At 45.7% G+C, this 20,093-nt stretch overlaps 1 pseudogene; it reads left to right on the top strand.

Moving 5' to 3' along the window:
• The first annotated feature begins 16,516 nt into the window (after nt 1–16,516).
• LOC119459336 (putative nuclease HARBI1) lies at nt 16,517–18,710 on the top strand (annotated as a pseudogene).
• Nucleotides 18,711–20,093: the final 1,383 nt, after the last annotated feature.

Genomic DNA, 20,093 nt, shown 5'->3' with positions numbered 1-20,093 from the left:
GTTTTTTAAATGCACTGTAACCTTCTCATCTATTATTTCATCTAAACTTTTCAAGCAGTCCTTAGAATGCGGTGTGCTGTCAAACGACTGGAAGGCTGGGAACGTGGTGCCTATTCCAAAACAAGGTAAACCTTGATGCGGTATCAACTACAGGCAGACCCATTTCGTTAACCAGCATTCCCGGGAAACTGCTGGAACACATATTTTTCTCTAATCTCGTGCTCCTCCTTCAATCTAACAACTTTTTTAGTAAATATCAGCATGGTTTCCGAAAAAAAATTTCATGTGAGACACAACTACTTCTGTTTCCTAAAGACCTGTTCTCATCTCTAGACCGAGGTTCTTGCATTGATTTTACCTTTTTAGACTTTGAAAAAGCTATTGTCACAGTATGCCATCGTCTCCTTCTTCTGAAATTTATCAGACTTAACATTGACCCCTACTTACTTAAGTCGATTGAATGCTGTCTCGACAAACGAACTCAGTTCGTATCTGCTAACAATTCTGTTTCACCAACCTGTTTCGTAACTTCTGGTGTGGCAGAAGGCTCAGTCCTTGGGCCTCTTATTTCTTATTTACATTAACGATCTTAAGGAGAAATTGACGTCTAACATCAGTCTTTATGCTGATGACTGTGTTATTTATGGTGAAATAACTAACCCAAATGATTCCCTTTTACTCCAATCTGACCTCAACACAATTTCGTCATGGTGTAACCAGTGTGGTTATTGAAATTAAACGTCAACAAATGTAAAATGATGAAATTTTCTCGCGGTAGTGCTGTTTCTACATCCTCATACAAAATTAACAACTCTATTCTGTCCTCTGTCACTTCCTATAAACATTTAGGTGTTCACCTTAATAACAATCGGTCATGGCAAACTTGCATTGAACACGTGAAAAACTCCGCCAATCGAACACTAGGTTTTTTACGTCACAACATTTCTCGCGCGCCCAATTTTCTAAAACTTACATTATATAAAACACTAGTAAGGTCTATACTAGAGCATGCTTCATCAATTTTGGATCCCTCTACAGCACAGCTAACACACTTACTTGAAGCCATTCAGAGCCGTTCTGCACGTTTCATTGTATGCAATTATTCCCGCAGTACCAGTGTATCTGCCATCAAAACAAGCCTTCACCTGCCAGACCTATCATCAAGAAGAAAACTGGCCCGGTTATCACTCTTTCATAAAATGCACTATACTAACACAGAATTCAAAAATGCCCTTTTTATATCACCCCCTTATATTTCATCGTTAATGAATTGATCACACCGTCAAGGTACAAGTACCAAGTTGCCGCACAAACCTTTTCTTCAATTCATTCCTGCCCAAGACAGCATCCGAATAAAATCACCTCCCCGCCTCGGTCACCAGCAATCCGGTTCATTCATCCTTTCACACTGCCGTATCTAACATTTCATAATGATTCACCACTCCTCTCTGAAACGCCATGAGGCGTTGAGAGTATTTTAAATGAATAAATAAATAATTTCACTTACCGTGATCGTAAAGATCCGGAGAAAGCCTCATCTGCGTCTTTGTTCAAATAAATGGTAATATAGAGCTTACAATGAGGGTATAATTTCATTTCATTTTTTCATTTCATTTATTTTCTCTCAAGGCCGAGGCATTACAGAGAGGAGTGGGAGTTAACAACGCAAAAAATAAACACATTTTAGCAGCGTAATACGGTTACAAAAAGTGGTTAACAAGGGCTTGTTTGAATTCGTGCATATTTACGAGTGAAACAATGTAAGCGGGAAGGCGGTTCCAGTCGCTGCTTGTTTTGTGAAGGAATGAATTGAAGTGGGTGTTCGTGCGGCAACATGGCACGTCAACTTTGAACTGATGATCGTTTCTGGAAGAAATGTACAATGGTGGTGACAAAAGAGAGTCTCTTAAAGTACGATTACAATGATAGATTTTATGAAATAGACATAGACGCGCGATTTTACGACGAAGTGACAGTTTAGGCAAATCGAGATTGTATTTAATTGAAGTGACACTTGCTGTACGTGAGTAGTTACATAAAATAAAACGTGCTGCCCGGTTCTGAATCGCTTCTATGCTGACATTAAGTGAGCCGACATGGGGATCCCAAATGGAAGATGCATATTGAAGCTTGGGCCTAACTAATGTTTTAAAAATCAAAAGCTTTAAGTTGGTGGGAGCTAGAGCAAAATTGCGTTTTATATAACCAAGAGTACGGCCAGCATTACTTGTTATATGGTTCAGATGAGTTTGCCAGGAAAGGTTCTCAGAAATATAAATGCCAAGGTATTTATAAGTGGAAACCTGAGTTAGGGGAATGCTATTAAGAGAATATGTACATGATGTGTCGTGAGATGTACGTCGAGTAACTCTCATAGGCTTACATTTATTAGTCTTCCGTTTCATTAACCAGGTATCACACCATGCATCTACATTACTCAGGTCCGATTAAAGCGTTAGATGGTCGGCAACAGTTAATATTTCACGATAAATAACACAATCATCCGCGAACAGCTTTACGGACGAACAAATCTTGTTAGGCAGGTCATTAATGTATACAAGGAAGAGCAAGGGTCCTAGTACTGACCCCTGTGGAACTCCGGATGTCACAGGACAAGGGGCAGAGTTATGGTCATTAACTGTAACGAATTGCGTGCGTCCTGACAAGAAACACTCTATCCATTTAAGTACGTTAGGGTCTAAATTTAGCGCGCGTAGTTTAAATAGTAGCAATTTGTGACATACCGAATCAAATGCTTTCGCAAAATCTATGAAGATGCAGTCTATGAAAGAGAAACGATCCAGAGCGGAGAATAAGTCGTTAGTGAAAGACAACAGTTGTGTCTCGCAGGAATAGTTTTTCCTAAACCCGTGTTGCTGTGCAGTGACGAAAGAGTTTGTTGCAACCCGCCGTGGTTGCTCAGTGGCTATGGTGTTGGGCTGCTGAGCACGAGGTCGCGGGGTCGAATCCCGGCCACGGCGGCCGCATTTCGATGGGGGCGAAATGCGAAAACACCCGTGTACTTAGATTTAGGTGCATATTAAAGAACCCCAGGTGGTCCAAATTTCCGGAGTCCCCCACTACGGCGTGCCTCATAATTAGATCGTGGTTTTGGCACGTAAAACCCCATAATTTAATTTTTTAAGAGTTTGTTTCCAAGAATTCTACGAGGTGACAATAGATGACATGCTCCATGAGTTTGCAAGGTATACTTGTCAATGAAATGGGTCTATAATTCTCAGGATCATGTTTGCTACCGGTTTTGTGCAGGCGAACCACCTTCCCAATCTTCCAGTCGTTCGGGAGCACACCTTGTTCGAGGGACTGCAAAAAAATCATAGATAGTATGATGGATGAGTAGGTTTCAGTATTTTTGAGAGACTTTGGGTTTATACTGTCTGCACCAGGTGAAGAAAGCTTTATGTTGCGGATTAGGTGGCTTATTCCATCAAAATCTATAATGAGAGGGTGCATATGAAAGAAATTATGTGTAGTAATTTCAGGGAATTAAATTGGTTCATTATCAACAAATGACATCGAGAATACAGCGATGTCATTTGTTGATAAGTACAGAGCAACACTCATCCCTGGAGACAGCAACATCGCTGGCAGTGGTGAATTCGACTGTTTGTTTAGCATCACTGTTTACCGCTTGCCAGAATTTTCGTGGATTTGATATTAATAAAGACGGAATCGTTGTTTGAAAAACGTTAAGCTTGGCATGTGATAGAGCATGCGTATACTCGTTCTCTGTGGCATGATATGCTGCCCAGCGTGCGGGCGCAGCTGATAACCTGGCTTTTCTGAAGAGACGCTGCTTCTTATTGCGCAAACGTTTCAGCTTGTAACTGCAGCGCGCACACGAGAAACGAGGACAAAAAGTGAAAGTGACAGACAAGCGCTGACTCGCAACTCAGTTTATTTTGGAGGGAAATTACACACACATATATATAAACCCAGTCTGACTAAAGTGAGCGTGTGCAAGAGCATGCGGAAGAAAATAATAAAAAAATATAATCAAAACAATATGAAAAAATGTGAAAAATGTGAAAAAACAATATGAAAAAATGTTAGTTAACATTTTTTCATATTGTTTTGATTATATTTTTTTATTATTTTCTTCCGCATGCTCTTGCACATGCTCACTTTAGTCAGACTGGGTTTATATATATGTGTGTGTAATTTCCCTCCAAAATAAACTGAGTTGCGAGTCAGCGCTTGTCTGTCACTTTCACTTTTTGTCCTCGTTTCTCGTGTGCGCGCTGCAGTTACAAGATGAATAGATACCAACTCGCCCAACTTTCAGTACTTTTGAAACGTTTCAGCGATGGTGTGAACCAAAGTGCGCGATTGTTTACTTTGATTCTGCGAAGCGGTATGTAGTGGTTAGTAAGCTCGAATACTTTTGATTTGTAAAGAAGCCAGTCCTCCTGTACAGACCTATCTGGAAAGCATGATACGAACTCATGCAGAAAATTTTCAACCTCAGTATTCATCAAACTGAAGTTTCCTCTCGCATAATCTCTGATAGACTTTACACCTTTGTGCCCACTTGGTGAAGTATTCAATAAATGGAACTGTATGATCGCTTACACCTGGCAAAAGTGACACTGATTGCACCATTGACGGGTGAGAAGCTAATAATAAATCTAGGATAGTTTCACTTAAAGACGTCGTACGGGTGGGTTGCTTGACTAGTTGCGTAAGACTGAAATCAGCACAGGTGTTAATAAAGGCTTCACATTCTGAGGAACCGCTATTCACCACAGGGTTAGAGTCATTCCATGATATAGTAGGGAAATTGAAGTCTCCTACAAGGAAAGTGGGCGCTGCATGATGCCTTATTTGTAACTTGTGCAAAACATCGTATAGCTCAAGTAAAAAAACCTGGTGGGGTGCTCGGAGGGCGATAGCAGGCACAAAATATGACGTCTTTGTGGTTGACATGGATGCACACAGAGACCAATTCTAATGGTGATTAAACGGGAACATTGAAAGAAGTGAACGCATCACTCACTGCAATTAATACACCGCCGCCTGTACGTGTACCGCGGTCACATCTGTAAAAATTGTACTTTTTTTCGCAGTTTAAAAGTTCTGGGCTATCTATTTTTGTCGAGAGCCATGTTTCTGTTAAAATAACGATATCTGCTGAGCAGGTGTCGACCAGCGACGATAGCGCGTCACGTTTATTGATTATGCTACGTACATTGCATGACAAGACAGAAGTATTTCGAGAGGAAGCATTCTATAGCTATATCTGTGAAGGACCAGCTTGCGGCTCAGAAAGAGCATGGCTGGTCACAGCCGCGTTGCCTGCCCCACGTTCGCAAATTCTGTCCGTAACAGGTGTAAGTCGTTTTGTTTATAATCAACCTGTTGTGGCGCAACGTATATGGCCGTCCACTTGCCTTCGCAAAGTCTAGCAGTTTTTTTTCCCGTTGTGGGGGTGGCTTTTGAAAAATCCTCTCCAACAGAGACGCGTGTGCCTCGAAGCTTTGATTTCCGGGATAAAATGTTTTCTTTACCTTACACGAGGAAAACCGCGCGTTGTTTGGGATAAACAACCGAAGTCTGTGCGCACGAGCGATTCCCTCATCTGACACCTGCAGATTGAGCGTCTCAGAAAGCATCTTGCGAATATTTACTTCCGCACTTGCCCACGTCTCTGCAGCAGAGTCTTTAAAGCCGTAAAATATAAGATTGTCCCTTCGAGCACGGTCTTCGTGATCGTCTAACCGAGCTTGTAGGGATGCATTCTAGTTCCTAACTGCTGTAGTCACCAACTGCACTAAATTTGAGTCATCTTGAATATTTTCGAGACAGTTAACTTTGCCTTCAAGATCAGTTAATCGTGATGCAAGTTCACATACCTTGGAATCGAGTATTCTTTGATTTTCAATTCATTGATTTTCACTTCATCAATTGATTTGGTGAGATTGTTATGACGACTGTCTAAGTGTTTAGAAAGATTTGAGATAGCGGTTAGTATGTCATTGGGCTGTTTGCAACATTCTCCTTCGAGGGGACCAGGATTAACTTCAACGTCCCCACTGAGCAAGAGCATCTTGCAAACATGAACGCACTCAGTCACAATAGAGGCTAGCACACTTGGGCATGGGAATAGCAGCACTGCAATGTTATTAGAACGTTTGGAAAAACGCGAGTCAGATGGACTAACCTGCACGAAAAAGCAGAACTTCTTTATGCAAACCATTGCGGCTGCTTTCCCATGCCCACTGAAAGGAGCTTGGGCGCCCTGGGTGCTTATGTAGCGTCCCGGCGATGCTGATTCTGTCGCTGAGGATGCCAGGTAGAAGAAGGGGCTTGTCGTTCCAGTGATTATCGCGAAGCCTTGAGCGAAGCAGTCATGGTCGATGACAGGGCAGGAGCGCATGGGTAAGTTGATATCGCTGATTGACAGCTGCGCGGTTGGTACCACAACAGCCATGGAGCACGTGCCGATGATGGACGCCAACTGCACGAAAAAGCAGAACTTGTTTATGCAAACCATTGCGGCTGCTTTCCGAAGCCCACTCATCTTATCTATCTTATGCCCACTGTCGTGTCGCATAAGATACCGATAAATTAAACGTATAATAGAAAAAACGCTGGAAAAATAATGTTGGCGTGGAAATCACAACTCGTGAAAGAGCACAATGGTCATCCTGTTTAGATGTAGGTTGGGTGACTTGTACCGGTAAGCAGTGATATAGGTTGGTGCAAAGAGGAAATTCCTGTACAATGCAGCAACGCCCAGCGATTGCAAGCGGTTGTGCAAAGCTATTCATGTTCTTTTTGCCAACAATTGGGGAGGAAAGCGTTCAGCTGTATATATGGCCTGTGATGTGAAGTTTTTCTCATATTCCTTGCATATTTTATGAGAATGAATGCGGGATTACTTCCATAGCATATGCTGTTTTTACAACGCTTATGAACTGCGCTCGGCACTAGGACAGAACTCGCCGCTGTTATGCGAACATTAAACCTGACGGGAAACTAATGCACCACTGGCGGCTCCCATGTACTGCACGTATGGGTCTGCATAGAAGCCTCGCTACCATTGTCGCACACTCTAGACGAGGTCACTGGGAAACAGGTTGCTCTCGTTTCGCTTCGGCTCAGTATGCGGGCCCATTCAAAAAGTCTGCTGCGCCATGTAGCCACTAAATAAGCAAGAGCACAGAGGACGAAAGGAAAACCTGTGGCGCCTAGGAGTGCGAATCATCAGTTAAAGTGGCGAGGCGGCTCTCGTGCTCACTCTGTGACAACCGCAGCGCCATCAGATTACCTATTCCTGAGGCAAGTACAGATGACCGGTGATCTGTTCGAGTTCTAGGGCATTGACAAAGCAATACAAGGAGCATGATATCTTAAGGTTTGTTAACAACATGGGTGTGTTGGCACGTCAACAAAAGAAAGGTAAAATTGTAGTTTAAACGTATGGCTTTTTGGGCTAGTTGGTTAGATACATCAGAGGGGGTCCTAGCGCTGGAAGACTCGGACAAGTGTACGCTGGAGGCATAAATCTGGAGGCATCTTAAACCTCCATTCTCCAATTCAATATCCTGAGTTTAGGATGAAGTACCAGTGCCAAAATTTTTTGTACAATTTTAACGCCGATTATACTTATTGCAGTTGACTGCCTGATTTTCGCAGCGCGAAGTACCGAAGTGCAGCAACTTTTCGAAATTTATTTTCTTTCCGCATTTCGGTGATTGGCGTTGCAAAAAATGACGCCATGAACTTAGACCAACTCACCCAAGTCGCCATCAATATTGTGACGGAGATAAGAATTGGCAAAACAAAAGGGACCTGTATTGATGGAATTTATACACAGCGAAGCCGAGATGGCGGAACAACAACCACACCAGCGCTTCTCCGATTGTCGTCTTCCTCCACTTGCTGGCGCCTTCTCCAATGTACCAGAATGACTTGTGACCCCCACCGCTGGGATCGCCGTCTCGGCGCTTAGGGATGGGAAAGGTCGTTGTCGGAGAAGGAGGGCGTCGTACGGGTGACGTGAAGGATATGACTAGGTTGTACGGACAACGACGAGCTACCGTCCACGGGAGCGATCTCGTGCGTGACTGCACTGAGCTGGCGGGGAACCTTGTTGGGGCCAGAGTAGCGACACAGAAGCTTTGACGACAGGCCCACATGGCGGGAGGGCACCCAAAGAAGGACCGAAGAGGCTGTCATAGCGGGCCTTTTGAGAGATCTGCGCGGCAGAGAGACGATCGCGTGCTATCTGGCTAGCGGTTTGAGCCCTAGCAGCAGCATCGCGGGCGTACTCTGTAGGAGCGTCGGTAGCTGATAGCAGGAGAGTCTGGAAGGGCACTGTCGGGTGGCGGCCCAACAACAAGTAGAACGGAGAAAAGCCGGCGGTGTCGTGGCGGGGCGAGTTGCAAGCGAATGTCACATAAGACAAAGTGCTGTCCCAATCACGATGATCTGCGGAAAAGTACATCGAGAACGTGGTCAGCGTGTGATTAAGGCGCTCGGTAAGCGCCAGCTGCCGTCCTACTAGGACGACAGGTTATGCCCAGGGACTGCAGGAAGGTTCAATGACTTTTTGGAGAGCATCTTGTGGACCTCGCGCTGAATCACTTGCCGCTCAGCATGGGACACTGCGGTAAAGACGCCGTCGGATGGGGCTGGCGTCTCCAGCATGAATCCGATGAGTTACAGCGGATGTCTGGCCCAAAGGGCGGTCATCAAAGTCAAAGATGTCGCGATAGGACATCAACAGGTGCCGGAAATCAGCGTGTGCTGGTACGAAGTCAGTCGCTATCAATTTGCCAACACTGACATCAGGTGAACTGAACGAGGGGGTGGCCGCAGAGGAACGCGAAAAATCGTCAGCAGCAAATGGAAATATGGCATGCTTGTCGACAGCAGAGACGTTATCCAGAGCCATGCCTACCGGGATAATTTGCGTGCACCAGCTAAAGTTCAAGACGGGCAGTAACACTGTGTTCTTACTGATGGTAACGAGGGTGGGAGGAACGGCAATGTTTCGGGCCACCAGAGCTTCGGATATTGGAGTCAGCTAGTAATCGCCATCATAAATGGGAGGCAGGGGCGTCAAGTTCACGTACATAAAGGCTTGAGGTGGAAATCGAACATGATCGACGGCGCACCAACGCAGTTGAAGTGCGGGAGAAGCGTCAGAGTGAAGAGGAGGGTCTAGCTGGAGCACACCACTGCCACAATCAAGAAGGGCGGAATGGGCTGATAGGAAGTCCATGCCGAGGATGAGTTCACGGGAGCACTGATCGAGCACAGCAAGCAGCACAGTCGTGGAGCGGTCGGCGACACTTATGCGTACTGAGCCAAGGACAGGAAGCGTTCACGGATGACGTGGGCGGTGTGAGGACTTTCTTCAAACTATGACGAAGCTCTGAACGCATCACATATGTGTGCCCGTGTCAACGAGAGCAGCAACGGGTACACCGTCCACTTGAAATACAATTAAGTTGCGTCTAGTCGGCATAGTGGTGAAAGGATTTTCCGGGCGAGTCGGGAATGCAGCTTCAACTTCGGGAGCTGCATCGTCTAGTTTTCCGAAGGCAGGCGTGCAGTCGGCGATAGAGGGCGGCGAAATTGTGGGGGGCGAGACAAATGGCGACGAGACAACGGGGAATGGGACTGTTGATCTCGTGTAGATGCTGAACGACGGTACGACATGGTCGGAGCGTCATCACCATTGTCCTGAGGTAGCTCGTGGTAAGGCTGGAAGCGGTCAAGATCGGTCTGAAGGCACCAGTTGTGAGCATAGGGCACATGAGGCCAAGACCACAAGTTACTGCAATAGCGGGTGACATGATCAATCCGTCGGCAATTAAAGCAAATCGGCCGGTCATCAACAGTCCTCCACTAGGCTGGATTGCGGGGACGCAGCCTCTGGCCTTAAGCATACGAAACTGGGAAATGGTCCCTCGGGCGGGAGGAAGCGACGGTGCACATAGGGTCCAGGCCAGCATTGGATAGCTCCTGACGCACGATGGCTTGGACAAGCGGTACCATGGTAGAGCTAGACTCACATGCGCGGGAGCACGGGTACGGTGGCTAGATGGGTAGGTGTGCCGACCGAGCGTAGTTCACCACTTCTCCGCATCATGACGCAGAAGTGGCGCTGCGGACAGTAGAACGGCTGAGCTGCGCGCAACGTCGGCTGCGCTGTGTAGACGAGCAGCGTGTTTGATAGTATCGCTGCCTCTGCTCTAGCTTTGAAGTACGCATTATACAATGGCGTTTCGAGCAGAGTAAGCAAAGCCAGAATGGGAATTTGTTACTGTCGTCTACTCAGAAGACATGATATGCTGAAGTAAATTTTCTAGCTTGGCGATTGGTCACATAAAATTTATTGGTACAATGCGGCGCTCCAGCCATTGCATTAAATACGTAATGCATTTTTTTCCATGCATGAAACAAACTGCAGTGGTTTTTATACGGGATATGGAAACGGGTTTACGTGATATTTAGTGAGTTCTAATGTTTCAATTCGAGAATCCAGCTATTGTTTTTATTGCTGCCTCAGTTGCGGTATTTGTGTTGGTAAGTGCCTATTGTGTTGGTAAGTGCATGTGGTCACTGTTCGGTTGCAATAAAATAAAGCAATACGTCTTGGGCTAGATTCATGAATATATTTAAAATACAAGAAACGCTCTCATAACTTAACGCACCAACATAAATAGCCTAGCGCCAGCAATGTCGCCAACGTTGGTCCGGCCACCATCATAACATTATTCACAGCACATGCCTCCGCTTCAGGTGATTCCTCTTCTCCCTGTTGCTTCACGCGCCATGTTCTGCCCTTGACAAGAAATTAAGGCGTGTAATCGAATAGAACTTCACAACATCGTTTGTGAGCTCTTTCTTGTGCCGCTCACAGCCGATCAAATTCGGAAGATTCAGCTGCAGAAAGAATGTAAAGTTGGCGATACTGTTCCTTCGTAACTCATTTAAACTGAAGCACAGCTTGAAGGCGTCTTCGAGCGATGCTACCAGATTTTTTTTAGTGCTTCAAAAGGGAGCAACAGCCCTGACCTACTCATTCTGTTGAATTCAGTAATGTCCCTGAGCAATCGGAGCACTTGGTTCTTTGCAGGAACTTCCTTGCCTGCTATATAGAATATAAGCCTAGAGTCACTTTTCTTTTCCCTGTAGCAGCGCAGTGGTGCTCGATGTCGCAGGCGCTGAGCACTTGATGTGCGGCTTGCAAATTCCCAATGTCGAGGAGCTCATAGACGGACGCTTTTCGGTGTACGGCGCTTGCTCATTAACGTCGCCGATACTGAGCAAGCTACTGAGCAGCCGGGGGCGAACATTTCCGCTGTCAGACAGCGGAACATTTTCTCTGTCTTTCTCACAAATTAGAGCCCGACTTGCAGTTCGGAGCGAAGCAGTAAGTTTTCTTGGTGGTCTTCTTAGGTGGAGCAATGCCGCCGCTAACTCGCTGGTCATTTTTCCGACCTGGAACATTCCACATCGCTTAGGAACTTGCAAACAGTACGAGAGACGCGGAGCTCTTCACCTTTGAAACTGACACGAACAGGACGACATACAACTATTAAAATACGGGCTTCATTCTTTTGCTCGCCGCCAGCCCTCTGTAGCAGACGACGCGCGCTGCGGAACCGTTCTACTGACCGCAGCGCCAATTTTGCGTCATGACGCGGAGAAGTGGTGAACTATGCTCCAGACGCGCCGGTCGGCACACCTACCCATCTAGCCACCGTAGCACGGGGAAGCAGGTGACATAACCTGAAGTTCACGCCGTATAATCTTCGTCCCGTGTTCCGCGGTTAGCGGCAGCTGTGGCGGAGGTACGTCTTCGCACGACGATGTTGCTGCCGTGTAAGTCGAGCGAACTGATGGGCAATACGTCTACTCTCGACATTTTCAAAACGCTTGCACTCCTTTATGATGATATCTACTGTGTCACAGTCCTTGCAGATTATCAGATTGAACGCATCATCTGCTATCCCTTTTAGGACGTGTCCCACGCTTTCCTACTCTGCGATACCGTCATCCGCTTTGCGGCAAAGGGCCAGCACATCTTTATGTAGGACAGGTAGGATTCTGTTGATGTTTGGGCAAGTGGTGTTAGCTCCTTCTTCGCCGCGATCTTTCGAGCGAGCGACTTGCCGAACAGAGCACGCATCTTTTCCTTGCAGGTATCCCAGCTTCCTATTTCTCCCCTTCGTGATTCTGAAACCACATCCTTGCTGTCCCTTGAATTTAAGATGGGATGTTGGCCAGCATGACCGTATCATCCCATCGGTTGTTCTTAATTGCACGCTCGTAGATCGCGAACCACTCTTTAATGTCTGCATCATGATCATCATCATCATCATCAGCCTATACTTATGTCCACTGCGGACGAAGGCCTCTCCCTGCGATCTCCAATTACCCCTGTCTTGCGCTAGCGTATTCCAACTTGCGCCTGCGAACTTCCTAACTTCATCATCAACTAACTATAACTTCATCAAAGAAAGTAAGGGATATTCGAAATATAACGTAGGAAAGATTGAGGAAGCCGTAAATATGGACGCAGCATGAAATCAGTAAGAAGAAAGCTTGGCATAGGACAAGGCAAGATGTATGCACTGAAAGATCAGCATGGTAATATCATCAGCAATTTAGATGACATAGTAAAAGCAGCGGAAGAATTCTATACTGACCTGTACAGTTCCCAAAACAGTCAAGCTACTTTCACTCGAAATAGTGTGAACCGGATACAGGAGCTCCTTCTATAACTAGCGATGAAGTTAGAAGGCTCTTCAAAGACATGACCAGGGGGGAAAGCGGCTAGAGAAGATGGAATACAGTAGATTTAATCAAAGATGGAGGAGATATCATGCTTGAAAGCTTGCGGCCCTTTATACGCAATGCCTCACAACTTCAAGTGTACAGAGAGCTGGAAGAACGCCAACATTATACTTATCCATAAGAAGGGAGCGTTAAAGAATTGAAGAATTACAGACCCATTAGCTTGCTTTTAATATTACATAAGATATTAACCAAGATAATTTCCAATAGAATCAGGGCAACACTTGACTTCAGCCAACCAAGAGAACAGGCTGGCTTCAGGAAGGGATATTCTACGATGGATCATATCCACGTCATCAATCAGGTAATGGAGAAATCTGCGGAGTACAATCAACTTCTCTATATGGCTTTGATAGATTAAGAAAAGGCATTTGATTCAGTAGAGATACCAGCAGTCATAGAGGCATTGCGTAATCAAGGGGTACAGGAGGCATACGTGAATATCTCAGCAAATATCTACAAGGATTCCACAGCTACCTTGGTTCTCTACAAGAAAAGTAGAAAGTTACCTATCAAGAGAGAGGTCAGGCAAGGAGACACAATCTCTCCAATGCTATTCACTGCATGCTTAGAAGAAGTATTCAAGCTCTTAGACTGGGAATGCTTAGGAGTGAGGATCGACGGCGAATATCTCAGCAACCTTCGGTTTGCAGATGACATTGTCCTATTCAGCAACAATGGAGACGAATTACAACAAATGATTGAGGACCTAATCGAGAAAGTGTAAGAATTGGGTTGAAGATGATTATGCAGAAGACGAAGATAATGCTCAATAGCCTGGCAAGGGAACAAGAATTCAGGATCGCCAGTCAGCCTCTAGAGTCTGTAAAGGAATACGTGTATCTAGGTCACAGGGGACCCTGATCACGAGAAAGAAATTTACAGAAGAATAAAATTGGGTTGGAGTGCATACGGCAGGCATTGCCAAATCCTCACTGGGAGCTTACCACTGTCGTTGAAAAGAAAAAGTATGCGATGTCTGCATCATCAGTCCCAAAAAACGAGCCCGGATCTCTTGGCTTGGCAACGACACCGTGATGTTGCCCAGTTGCGGTGGAACCATCTCTTCGGCCATTGTGGAAAGAGCCAGGCGCCGGCCGCTGCGGAGCTCCGCTGAATCGTGTTGGTACCCTGCACCCACACCTAAAATGTGACGGGGATAAAAATAGGCAAAACAAAAGGGGGAAATGTATTGATGGAATTATACAGAGCGAAGCCAAGATGGCACAACAACAACCACACGAGCGCTTCTTCGATCGTTGTCTTCCTCCACTGGCTCGCGCTTTCTCCAATGTACGGGAAGGGCTTGTAACATATGGAACAATATACTGCAGTTCCCTTCTGCATGTACTTTTGCCTCACAAAGAAAAAGCTTATCACTATACTGCGATTCCGGGGCGGTCCTCCATCGTTTCATTTGCGATTAGTTAGATTATGGCCGGTCTACTGGCGCTAAATTTTTAATGTGTAATTCTGCGTAGCTACCTGAGTCACTTGCCCATCCCTCTCATTTCCACCACTCGAAGCCTTCCAAGTTTAGTGTCGGCCCTTAAATTTTGAGTTCACAATTACGCCACTTCCGAAACTTCACACCATCAGCGAAGTAGAATCCATTTGATAACTACAGTAGCAAATCTGCGTTTGTCTAGTTGAGCTCTGCGCAACCAGATGGCTGCACCGTGCAGGGCACTCCCGTTTGCGCCCTTACTCACCCCTTATTCTGTGCGATCTACCAGCGTTTAGCGGAATACCGGACACGCTAAAGCTCTCTAATGTAATTTATGGAGCCGCTAAGCCATGGGCTTCGGTATTAAAAGTTGTATTATACCTATTGTCTGTCACTATATCACAGTATAACTTTTCAGGAGTTTTTTTTTTTGTTTCAGGCTTGTGCACATATTCCTAATGTGTTGGTGAGCATAACTTCCGTAGCGCCTGGCTCTTTGAAATGCGTTAGAACTTGTGCACACGCACACATAAAGTCGCACCATTGTTGCAAAGAAACATTTGTTCATTATAAGGCGATTGCTGCAATTTCAGAGGGAGGGGAGCTTCAATGGCAGAATGGTGTACATTTCAGCCGGAGTAAATAGCCTTTAGTCTGCCATGTACTCCACGCTGGGGAAGGAATGTGTGAGAACATAGAGACGATGTCCAAGAGGAGGGATGGTGAAGTGGTGAAGTTGACGAAAGCAGCACAGTATGCGTATTGCTGTGGAAAACACGTACGTGTATACTTCCCAGCGCGCGCATCTTCGCGGGCAGAGGTCAAGGCTATACTGCAGTGTGACCAGGAGACTGTCTATAGCGGCCATAATTTTTTTCCTGCAGTTTCGCAACCAAACTTCCATAGGCGAAAATTAGCTTGTTGGAGTAGGAGCATTGTTTAATCGCGAAATCTGCCTCTTGGAATACATTCTGGCTATTTATTATCTCATTTGCAATGAGAATATTATCTTCGTGTTATCATCACGAAGATATCATTGCTCTTGTTTGTACATTTTCAGGCCCAACACCTGTTGCTGTATATGTGTAATCTACTTTTCAGGTTTTGCGTACAAGCAACGGACCCGATATACAACGGGCTCCCAACGGAGTACCAAAAACATGGATGAGGTACATCCTTCTCGCTGAGGGTGAGGCAATCGGTGTATTCGCCGCTAATGTTTTCACGAATACCTGCGGAACAGACAGTATGTCGAGCCAGGCCAAAACAAACTCAGAAAATGAATAGGAGCTGCAAAACTTCGGCAGGTGAAACCCGCAAGAAAAAATTTCAACCTATACCATAACGGAACTGGGTGGAATTAGGTAAAGTCAGTAACTTGTGCCAATACTAATAAATACTGTGAAATTCGTTAGAAAGGGTATAGAAACCGACACTGGAGCCATTTTAAGTGTTAACTGCCACTTGAGTGAATTCACCACAGATTGGGCGCTTAGCCGTACTCCCTCAAGAGCTTCAGAAGATAGCTCCAACCTTTCCCTTCTTCATAACGAACTACTTCTCTCTCTCACCACAGATCATTTCGCGACAGGAATTATATGGACACGTCATGCGAGTTCTCGCCGTCGTCATCCACGGTGCTGTCCGCATTGTCGTGGTGTACCATTTACTCGTAAAGTGCAAGTGCATAACATTGCCCCTTCCCCCTTTACATCGTATGCTGTAGGTACGAGGGAAAGCGTACAAGGATTATCCAAGAAGGATTGTGGTTGGATGCGCATTTTCCCGCGCGCCAATTGTTAGAGGTCACGTGATCGAGCGCGCCCAAGAGGGGGGCGGCACAGATGAGCCCGCGCCTACTCTTGTGGCCTAATCTTGGCTGCGCACGGTGCGGCTGAGCGAACCGAGAAGCTTCGTGCGCGCTCTATTCCGTGGTCCTTTTGTTCGAGGTCAGGTAATCCGAAGTCTCATGGCGAATTCCATTGGGAGAACAGGAGCACTCAAAAGCACGCTGAAAGTGCTCTTTCCAGAGGCGGCGTGTTTCAGTGGTCGAACAGGAGTGGGAGAGTCGTCATCCAGTGGTAGAACAAGAGCAGTTTCGCTGCGCCGAGAGCAGCCGGGAGCAGTCCGGACTGCTCTCGCCTGAAAAGCGGAGTACGGAGGAAGTCACGTGACTTAAACCGTCATATCCTCCATTTTTTTATTTTGGTTCAGCCGGCGAGCGCAGCGGTAATGGCGGCGGCAAAGCGTGTTCGCCTTGAAGTGCTTGAGACGCTGGATGAAGAGAGCTCATCTTCAGATTCGAGTTTGAGTTCCACGGACGACTCTAGCGATGATGACGACTACGAAATGTATGCGCGGCGTTTCAAGAGCTATTTTCGCTGCCGGAGCAAAGACCGAAAGTGGATTCGTACATTGCAAAAACAGTGTCTTCCTACTCCGACGAGCAGGTGAGTCATTCAGCTTCCATGGGTGCTGAGATTGTTAAAGCGCCTGTTTCTTTCTCTTTTATTTTTTCTAGTTCAAAAGAAATTTCCGCATTACACGGACAGTGGCGGAACTCTTGGCAGCTGAATTCGCCAAGTCACCGCATTGCCCTAAAAAGAGAGATCGCGGTGGCCTTCCTCCCAAATCTCCTGAAGAACACATTCTGTCCTTTCTTTGGTGAGTTGTGTTGTGTATAGTCAACATGAACAGATACGTGGCCGCCACGAGCGTCGGTGTGTTTGCGAATGCTGCTGTCGTTAGCTAAAAGCACTTTGACTTCTGCTTGGATGATGGGAACATTACAGCTTGCAAAAAATGTGTTGCACCAGAAGGTACAACTTTTAGTGGTTACAATACGCACGGCATGCTGCTAACGGGGGTCAAAGGTAGAACAATGAAAATGGGATGTGAAATACGTTTTTTTTTTGTGTGTGCACCAGTAAACTGAAACAAGCTTGTTGCCAAATACTGGTTGCTAGGTGCAGTAGCAAAGCATGATTCTCTATTAATGTTCAAAACAGTCTTGCACGCTATTGCCCAAAACACTTGAATCAGCATTGAAAGCAGGCTATTCACAGTGGCATGCATATACTTCATCTGCACTATTTTAATTTGACTACGCAAAAAAAATTAATTGTTAATTAGCTCAGCTATAACAGTGCGATTCGTCACGCACGTCGAGCTCTTAAAGATAAACCTAAACAGGTGGATTGCATAATCTGTCTTAGGCAATATTTTTCAATTTGTTCAAATAATAAAAAAATGCTATTCCATTTCACCGTGCTATTTCTTCAAAGCATGCTTATTTTTTCAGGTATGCAGCCAACAAGGCTTGCATTAGGGATGTTGCTGGTCGCTTCGAAGTTGCAGAAAGCACCCACCACAGAATGATGAGCCGGGTAACCTCATTTCTCCTCGACATTGCCCAGTATCATCAAGTTCCCTAGTGACCTGCACAAGCTCGCTACTGATTGTGAGCAGGTGACCAAGCATTTAGTATATAATTTAGCACGCTGAATGGACGTTTGTTGCACTAAGCTTCTCGAGCCACATTCTTTCGTTCAAGTTTATATTTTTTACAATTTTTGTTGCATCATGCACCTGTAGTCCTGTGAACGTGTCCCTATAACAAAATGTCTACTGTTAGACAGCAGATAACTGCCTGCCTATCACGACCCCTACTTAATGAAACAAGATGCTCCCTCTGATAAATTTGTGCACTTCCTGGTGTTGCAAGCTTATTGAACTTTCCAGTACCTTTGGTCGTTGCGAGTGCAAGCTTCACTCAACCATGTACGTATTTTGTGTCTTTGAAGGTATCAAGATTCCCAGCACTATTGGATGCGTTGACGGCAGCTACATATCCATCAGGTGTCCAGCTGGCAAAGTACGCTCCGTGTACGGAAACAGACACCATTACCCATCTGTGACCCTTCAAGGCATATGCGACAACAAGAAGAGATTTCTTGACGTCAGCACTGGCGCCCCAAGTAAAATGCATGATTCAAGAATTTTCAGAAGGTCAAGGGTTGCTAATCTGCTGCCACAATTGTGCTCCAGTGTGTACCACATAGTAGGCGATGCAGCCTACCCTTTCAGAGAGCACCTCATGACACCTATTCGGGACTACGGAAACCTGGACTGCAGCGACAGAGCCTTCAATGCAAGGATGTCGGGAACGAGGATCCTAATTGAAAATGCCTTCGGAGATCTAAAGAATCGCTTCAGGCAATTGCACAGGTTGGACATGTGGACAGTGGACAACATGTCCAAGTTTATAATCTCATGCTGCGTGCTTCACAATCTCTGTATTGAACAGGAGATTTGCCGGAGAACTTGTCACGAGACATGTCCCTCAGCCTACAAACACCAAACGACAATGACACTGGCCCTCCTGCAACTCAACAAAGCAGCGGCAGCAAGGATCCCAGCAAGATAACCTTTTACGTGCCTTGGCTGGTATCAAGAGAGCTCACTTGATGGTGAAGATGGGGCTGCGGAGACCGCAACCATGAACTGTAGGAATTCCTTGAAGAAATGACAACATTGTGAGCAAAAGTACATGAATTGGAGGCTCGCAGAAAAATAAAAGCTATTCAAGTTACCACCATATCACACACAAAAAAGGCGCTGGTCGGCCGTCCATTTACATTTGTCCAGGGTAGTGCCTTGTTTTTGTACCTAAATAGTATACAATAAAAATGCATTGAAACCAAGCAATCCAGTTGTATGTAGACATATTTGGACTAGCACATAACACGGAATTCAAAAGCATAAAGGGCAGGACAACTCGCAATTTTTGCATGTTGTCCCGTCGTTTCAACGTCTCTTGTACTAGTCCTGAATATGAAATACTTTATTTCTGAAGACCGAAGGCTTGACGCAAATTTCCATTTTCTCATTGTGCATTTTGCGCCTTTCGTCAAGAAGTGCCTGTCGCTCTACTTGCCGTTGAGCTCTGCGGTCTTTCCTCGGCATCTCTGGCAGCTTTCCGACACTCCCGCTCATTTATTGCCTTCATTTCAGAAAAAACAATTGCATGTGTTGCAGGCGTACAGTGCTTGAACGCGGTTTTACATCAGCATTTGGCGACTGGCTTTCACTTTTCTCAATGCTCTCTGCATTTGGTGAGACAAGGCTTGGAGATTCCGGCGAGTCTTTGAAAATAACCCCTGAGGCATCTCTTTGCACTTCTGGTTCAATGCTGTCGTCAATGGTTTCTATTTTGCGAATCTCGTCGTCGAATGGCACAGGGCTCGGTGATGCTCCAGATCTGTTGTTGTTGTCTGAGGCAGCCTTGCGACGTCTGATCACAGTCTTGTAGCGGTTCTCACATTGTTCTGGTGTTTTCTTGAAGCCAAGTATAGCTTCAACATCCATGGAGATTTGCTTGAAAGCCTGTTTCTTGTTTTTAAATTTCTTGAACGGGCCAATCTGTGGGAAGTACTTATAGTAGTACTCTAGCAGCAGCTTTTTCTGTCCCTCGGTCCATTCAGCAGCTGGAATGAAAATACATTTTAGACAGTGAACAGAAACACTAAACGCTGAGGCACTCACCACCACCTCCTTTCCTGATGCCCGATAGTCTCGCCTGAGCTTGCGCCTTCCCGTTATTTGGTGCTGGTGTAATGCATGACAAACTTCTTTGCAGGATTACATCTGTACCACCTGTGAGGGCGAAAGAACAGTAAATAAAGGGCTTAAATAATAATATGCAAAAACATCTGTGTGCTTGTGTTGCAGTGCATGTTAAAGAACCCCAGGTGGTCAAAATTAAGCTGGAACCCTCCACTATGGCGTGCCTCATAATCAGAAACTAGTT

This window comes from Dermacentor silvarum, chromosome 7 (genome assembly GCF_013339745.2).
Source record: "Dermacentor silvarum isolate Dsil-2018 chromosome 7, BIME_Dsil_1.4, whole genome shotgun sequence".
Lineage (NCBI taxonomy): Eukaryota > Metazoa > Arthropoda > Arachnida > Ixodida > Ixodidae > Dermacentor > Dermacentor silvarum.
The sequence above is the reverse complement of the archived record's forward strand: the minus strand, read 5'-3'. Positions and strand labels throughout refer to the sequence as shown.